An 8037-nucleotide genomic window follows, 5' to 3' on the forward strand; every position below is an offset into this window, starting at 1 on the left:
GAGGGGCACGTGTGGTGGTATAAGCCTTTAATCCCGGGACTCGGGAAGCAGAGGCAGGCAGATCTCTATGAGTTCCAGCTAGGGTTAGAGAGACCTTGCCTTTGAGACTGTGTTTAAAATATTCCTAAATACTTAAGTAGAGAAGAGTCAACAGGAGCAGGTCTAGCAGTCCTGTGTCAGTGTCGTGGTTGGTTTTGTGTCAAGTTGACACAGGCTAGGGTCATTCGGGAAGAGGAACCTCAGTGGAGAAAATGCCTCCATCACATTGTCTGAGGCAAGTCTGTAGGGTGTTTTCTTATTTATTTATTTATTTATTTAAAGATTTATTCATTTATTATATATAAGTACACTGTAGCTGTCTTCAGACACACCAGAAGAGGGCATCAGATCTCATTGTGAGCCACCATGTGGTTGCTGGGAATTGAACTCAGGACCTCTGGAAGAGCAGTTGGTGCTCTTAACCACTGAGCCATCTCTCCAGCCCTGGTATTCTCTTTCTTAATGATTGATGTAGACGGGCTCAGCCGGCTGAGTAGTGCCATCCCTGGGCAAGAGGTGATGTTGTATAAGGAAGCAAGCCCCGAGGAGCAAGCGGGTGAGCAGCACTCCTCCATGGCCTCTGCTTCAGTCCCTGCTTTGGCTTATCCTGGGATGGATGGGAAGCCGTGAGTTAATAAGCCCTTTCTCCCCACGTCGCTTTTGGTTATGGTTTATCACAGCAGTAGACAGCAAGCTGCGTTAGGTAACAGAAGACAGCACGGAGAGAGGTTCCTGACCTTATGGGGTATTTTATTGACTAAGGCACTTATGTGAGTTCCTTGCTCATGAATCCAGGGTGAGGACAGCAGTCGGTGCCCTTCAGAGGTGACAGGATGCTGTTTGGCTTTCATAGGGGATGTAGGTGGTTAAGGAAGTATCGGTGTCTGTCCATAACAATGGCCTGCATGGCCTTACTAGTCACTAAGTGTTTTGTAACCTCTCTGATACTCATGACACACTGCTCCCAGATTAGCAGGACTGTTCAGCTTTCAAATGAAGACAGTAAGGGAACATGCTTTTACATACAGTTACGGGTCCTTTTCCTCTGACTCCTGGCTCTCTCGCTAGGGTGACTTAAGTAAGACATTGAAGGAAACATGGAAAGATATAGAACTAAATGGAGATATGGACAGTGGACATGCTGCCCCATGGCTAAAGTTGTTGTTGTTGTGTGTGTGTATTTGTGGTGTGTCCACTTGCATGTGTGTGTGCATATGTGTACATGTGTACATGCACACACTCGCCAGATCAGAGAATTACCCTGGGTATTAGTGTGTGTGTGTGTGTGTGTGTGTGTGTGTGTGTGTGTCCCCGTTGTTTGAGAAAAGGGTCTCTGTTTTCCTACACTATGAATGCCAAACTCCAGTGAGCTGCCAGGGACTCTGTTTGTGCCTCCATCTCCTTGTAGTAGCCGTGGGACCCCTGGCTTTACGTACTTTCTGGTGGATTGAACTCAGGTCACTGTGCTCGTGGCAAACACTTTTACCTGCTGAGGCATCTTAGCTCCTTAGCCCAAAAGTCGCTGTTGTGTTTGAGTAGGGCGTGATGGCGCATGGCTGTGATCTAAACGCTCGGTGATGGAGGCGGGAGAAGCAGACGTTTAGGTGGCTCCGTGTCTGCTTGGGCTCCATAAGACTCTGTCTCAGCAGAGCGAGCTGGGGAGCTGCTCAGTGGGTGAGAGCACTTGTGCAGACGTGAAGCCCTCAGCTCAAATACAAAAAGCTCGACATCGCTGCACGGGCCCGCGACTCCAACACTGGGGGTGAAGACAGCTGGATCCCACGAGCTAGCTGGCAGCCAGCCTACCTGAAACAGCAAACTTCTAGTTTTGTGAGAGACAGCGTCCAAGGCAGTTAGATCAGAGAGCAAAAGACAAAACCCTTAGATAACCTGATTTGGCCTCTCTGCACACTCATGTGTAGGTACGTGTACTCACACACTTATGTGCATGCACTCACAAAGGCACACCACAGGCACTCAACTCTCTGTCTGTCTGTCTCTGTGTCTGTCTCTCTCTCACATACACACACACACACAGACACACAGACACACACACACACACACACACACACACACACACACACACACACACACACACACACTAATCTTTTTAAAGCTGGCTCCCAGGCTATTTAGATGGTTCAGCCAATGATGAGTTTGCATAAGCATGTTGATCTGAACTTGGGCTCGGATACCCAGGATCTATGTGAAAATCTAGGTATAAGGTTAGGAGTGATAGGTAGATCTCTGTGGGTTTGAGGCCATCCTGGTCTAAAGAATGAGTTATAAGATAGCCAAGGCTATAGAGAGAGATACCCTGCCTCAAAAAAATTAAACAAACAAATAAGTAAATCCAGGCATGGTGGTACCCACCTGCAATCCTGGTGATAGGGGCCTGGAGAAAAGAGAATCCCTGGGGATTACTGGCTAGCTAGTCTAGCCAAATCAGTGAGCTCTAGGTAGAGTGAGAGATCCTGTCTTGGATCTGGGAGAGACCTTTGAGGTCTTATCTACTCCTGAGGATTAATAGTGACTGGGGAAGGGGAAATCTCATGAGAGACATTTTCTTCAGTGCTAAAGCCACTGGTAAGGTGCCCATGTCTCTTAACTCTTAACCTTTTAACCCATAATACTTAATCCCTGGCCAATACTCCTGTAAGCAACCCTGGTGAAACCCATTGAAACACACATACATACACACACACACACACACACACACACACACACACACACACACACACGCACGCACCATGAGAGGAGAAGGTAGACTAGTTGTAGGGGTGGAGGGGGACAAGGGAGGGTATTGGAGATCCATGACTGTGATCAAAGTACATTCTATGGGGTTTGGCAAGATGGCTTAAAGGGTGAAAACATTTATTGCCAAACCTAACAACCTGAGCTCAGTCCCCAGATCCATATTGTAGGTGGAGGAAAGAACCAGTTCCTGAAAGTTGTCCTCTCATTTAGACATTTCCACCTACCCCAATAGGTAAGAAAATAAAAGAAATAAATGTTAAGAACTATTATATGTATGTATAAATCACTATGAACCCATTATTATATATAAAACCAATATATCCCCATGTCTTAGGTACTCTTTCTATTCCTGCGATAAGACACCATGTCCAAGGCAACTTATAAAAGAAAGCATTTGATCTGGGACTTATGGTTTCAGAGGGTTAGGATTCACGATGGATGAGCAAAGGCATGTGGTAGGAGCAGCTAAGAGCCACTTGATCCACATCTCCATCCACAAATAGGAGTCAAAGAGAGAAAAGCTAGGAATGGCCCAAGTCTTTTGAAATTTCAAAGCCTGCCATCAAGTGACACACCTCCTTCAACAAGGCCACACCTCCTCATCCTTCTCAAACAGTTCCACTGACTGGGGACCAAATATTCAAGTATATGAGCCTATGGGGCCATTCTTATTCAAACCATTGCAGCTAATAAAAACAATTTTCAAGTTCATAATCCTTCTACCCCTGCTTCCTAAGTGCTGGGACTGTCAGTGTGTACATCATGCCCAGCTTAATCTTTTTTAACTCCCGAGTTTGGAATGCTCTGCTAGAACTAGAGAGTCAAACTATGATGGCTGGAGAGATGGCCGCATGGTTCTTCACTTGCTGTTCTTGCAGAGGATCCAGGTTCAGTTCCCAGTACTCACATGATAGCTTACAACCATCCATAAATCCAGTTTCAGGGGCTCCAATACCTTCTTCTGACTTCTGCCAGCACCAGGCTTACATTTAGGATACATAAATTCATTCAGGAGAAACACTACATATAAAGCAAAGTAAATAAATCTTTAAAGTTTTTTTCTTTTTTAAAGGGAACAGAAATTTGTGATCTCTCTGTATCCTCTCAAGACCACCCTACCCACATTTAAGATTTTATTCTGTGGTCCTCAGCACCCCTAAGTTGCTGCTGAAACCCAGGCTGTAGTACCCAGCATTACTTTCTCCTTGGTCAATGTCACTGGTTATTACACTGGTTTCAAACAGTGGCTCTTTTATGGCCTGCGCTCTAATTGTGGTGAGTGATACCACACATTTTCTCTTGTTCAAGGAGCAAGCTTCGGAGAGATCAGAGTAGATGGTGGCTTAAGGTGGCTTGTTGTCTGTCACTCATTATGGTTCTCAATGGCCGAAATCCAGATACTTTATCTCTTGTAGACTCTGCTCTCTCTGTATCTTGTGGTTTTGCTTTCTGGGCCACAAAAATGTGGTTGTGACAAACAGTGGCCTGTCACACTGTTATGTTATTTGCTTCTCTGCCTAAGTGTGCACAGGGAGGATCATTCTGTCTCCATTTGGAAGTCCAGGAGTCTCTAGAGCAGTGGTTCTCAACCTGTGGTTGGCGATTCCCTTGAGGGGTGGTGGTTGAATGACCCTTTCACAGGGGTCACCTAAGACTAGCAAGAAATAGATATTTACATTATGGTTCTTAACAGTGGCAAAATTATAGTTATGAAGTCAAAAGCAATCTGTGAGAGTCAGGGGTAGTGAGGGAGCAGATTAAAAAGACACGAATAATGGATACTTTGGCCATGCTCTTTTACCTTTATCTTCTATGTTCCTTTCTTCTTTCTCTCTTGTTTGCTTTTGTTGAGACAGGGTTTCTCTATATAGCCCTGGCTGTCTCCGAACTCCCAGGTAGAGCAGGCTGGCCTTGAACCTGAACCTCTGCCTGTCTTTGCCTCTCAAGTGCTGGGATTATGCCCAGCTCCTCTATGGTTTCTTCTGCAGCAGCCAAGTCTCTTTCCTTTGAGACTGTCTCATACTTGTAGACAAGGCAGGCCTCACGTTGGATCTAACTACCTCAGCGTTTCAAGGACTGGGAAAACAGATGTGAGCCACCACCCTGGGCACATGTCATAGCACAGTCCTGGCTGCATGGTGTCCTGATTAGAAAGATAGGAAAGCTGACCTAATAGTGCTTCCAGGGCTTGTGCTCACTCCTCTCTCTGAACTGAAGTGCTGCCTCTCACCCTCTCACCCACTCACTCGCTCACTCGCTCACGGGGTTCATCCTTGTATCTTGAGACATACTCAATAAATTTTTTATTTGTAATTCACTCTGTCTTTTGCTTTGAGTTTTTGTGGGTGCATTTTCAAACTCTCAGTGCTGAGCTGACAGTTTTACTGGGCAGTGCCTTGTGCTTCCATCAGGGCTCCTCATGCATTATGTATGTATCACCTGTCGAATAGATAGTTCCAAGTTCCTCTTACAGTGAGCATCGGGTTTTCTTTTTCCTTTTTTTTTTTTTTGTCTTAAAAACAATTAAATTAGTCAATTTTGCATATGTGTGTATGTGTGTGTGTTTTTTTAAAAAGATGAAGTCTTGCTGTATTGAACTTAAGCGCTTAATTTAAGTAATCCTCTTGCCTCAGCTTCCCGCATGCCTGTGATTACAGGTGTGTATCTGGGCATGGCTAGCAGAGTCTTTTGAGCAATTGAAACGTAGCAGATTGGAATGTGTTGTCAACAGAAGTATACAGTTGATTTCAAGGTAGTGTGAGAAAAATGTTAATTGTACATCGTGCACTTTTTTTTTTTTTTTTTTTTTTTTTTTTTTTTCTTTTTTTTTTTTTTTTCGGAGCTGGGGACCAACCAGGGCCTTGCGCTTGCTAGGCAAGCGCTCTACCACTGAGCTAAATCCCCAACCCCCACTTTTTCTTCACGTGCACTTTTTTCTTCACGTGCTCATGCACATGCTAGGCACATGTTTGGAGCTGAGAAGTCAACCTGTAGAAGTCTGTTTTTTTCTCCTTCTATCATGTGAGTTTTGGGGATCCAGTTCAAGTGGGGTCTTAGGGTTGCTGGCAAGTTTTTGTTTTTGTTTTTGTTTTTTTTTGTTTTTGTTTTTTCTTTTCCGGAGCTGTGGACCGAACCCAGGGCCTTGCGCTTGCTAGGCAAGCGCTCTACCACTGAGCCAAATCCCCAACCCCAGCAAGTGATTTTATTCATTAATCCCATCTTGTTGGTCCTTGATTATGTTTTGAAATGATAGCTTAGATTTATTGGGCTAAAACATGACATTTATGTGTTTCTTTTTAACATTTCTGCAGTCTTGGCTTTCCTGGAACTTACTAGGTAGACCAAGCTGGCCTTGAACCTAGCCTGTCTCTGCCTGGATTGACGTGTAAATCACCTTGCCTGGACATGTTTCTTTTTAACAAATGATCTGGTTACTAGAGAATCCAGAATTACTTATTTGTCTTGCTTTTGGACAGTGATAGTCTATAAAGTACAGCAGTGTCAACAGGTGTAATTATCTGATTTAAGACGTACAGGCAGTTCAAATACCACTCACAGGAGGTAGTAATTGAATCGTTTGTTCATAGCTTCATTGGCCTAGTTTTTTGTTTTTGTTTTTTTTTTTTTCTTTTTTTTTTTTCCGGAGCTGAGGACCGAACCCAGGGCCTTGCGCTTTCTAGGCAAGAGCTCTACCACTGACTAAATCCCCAACCCCTTGGCCTAGTTTTAAGAAGAGGCTTCAGAAACCCAGGTCACCAGCTGCCTCAGTGGCTTATAAGGCAAGATACTATTCTGCTTGATGCTTTAGTTTGAAAATCTTTTGTGGACCAGATGATCTTACACATTTGTCAGGAAGCAGGACAGGCCATGAGCAACTGAAAGAAATGCAAACAAGACTGGGACTGTGGTTTGTCCCTGAGCAGGCAGAGCATTGCCCAGTGGCCCCAGCAGCTCAGAAAAGGAAAGAATTCTGGGCTGGAGAATACTCTGGAGAGACAATTACTGTTGGCCTGTCACACCTTGTACTTTTACTTTGTTTTTTTATTGTTCTGAGGTAGGATCTCTCGGAGCTCTGCCGGTCCTGGAACTCATTACATAGGCTGGGCTGGCCTTGAACTCACAGATCTCTGTGTCTGCCTTTGCCTTTGTGCTGGGATTAGAGGCGTGTGCTACCACACCCAGCCCTTTTTGTTTCTATTTAAAAAATTTTCTTTGTACTGAGTGCGGGTGCTTTTCGAGGCTGAAGGACATTGGGCCTCCTGGAGCTAGAGTTCTAGGCAGTTGGTTGCCTGACTTGAACTCAAGTCCTCTGCGAGCAGTAAGTACTCTTTAACCCTTCAACTCCTCAGCCATCTCTCAGTCCCCACTTCTGTTCTTTGAGAGCCAATACTCGACCCTCCACCTCCCAGACTTTGTATGGCAGTAGAGGGTGGATGGGGTATGTAAAGGATCCCGTACGGGAGACAGGCCTGAGCCTGAATTTCTCACTCATGGGATCAGGCTCTGTTCAGCTAGGAAGTGAAATAGTTAAGTTGACCCCAAGCCGACCTATGCCCTTGTAGATTGGGTTTTGACAGTCTGCCATGAAACGGAAATACTTGACCTTTGTCAATCACTCAGGAGCTAAAGAAACCATACCAATGCCTTCCAGTCCTGTCTTTCCAATATGAGTGAACAAAACGGAAAGAAGAGAAACAGATGGAGTAAACTGCCTTTCTTCTGTGGGATGCAGGGCATTTGGAAAGCAACCCAGTGTTGTCTCAGTGTTTTCAGTGGCCATGGCCTAGCAGCTCAGGTTACATTGCCTCTTCTGTATTGGGGGCGGGGGACAGCAAGTGACACAGCATAACCGTGTAGCCACACTTACATAACCGTGACTTGGGGGACAGGACTAAGCGGTGAGTGGACTGCCGCGGACCAGGGAGATGGCACTAGAACAGAGTGTGACTTCTGTCGAGCCTGTGGTGAGATCATCAGCCGGCCTCTCTCCGGCTAGACTCACTCCGGCACTCCCAAGCCTCGGTTCATAGGCAGTGTCCTCATTTAGGACAGACTCTTCCAGTGCAGCTGTCTCCAGGTAAGGGGCTGAGCCCTGTGTTTGCCCACAGCTGGACTCAGGTGTGAGACTCCCGCTTCTACCCCAGCCTGGTTCCAGATGCTACGTTTTAAATTCCCTTTCCTGGCAGGTAAAATTCATTGTGAACTCTTGAACTGCCCTCTGTCTCCCACCAGACACCTGTC

This window comes from Rattus rattus, chromosome 16 (assembly GCF_011064425.1).
Source record: "Rattus rattus isolate New Zealand chromosome 16, Rrattus_CSIRO_v1, whole genome shotgun sequence".
Classification (NCBI taxonomy): domain Eukaryota; kingdom Metazoa; phylum Chordata; class Mammalia; order Rodentia; family Muridae; genus Rattus; species Rattus rattus.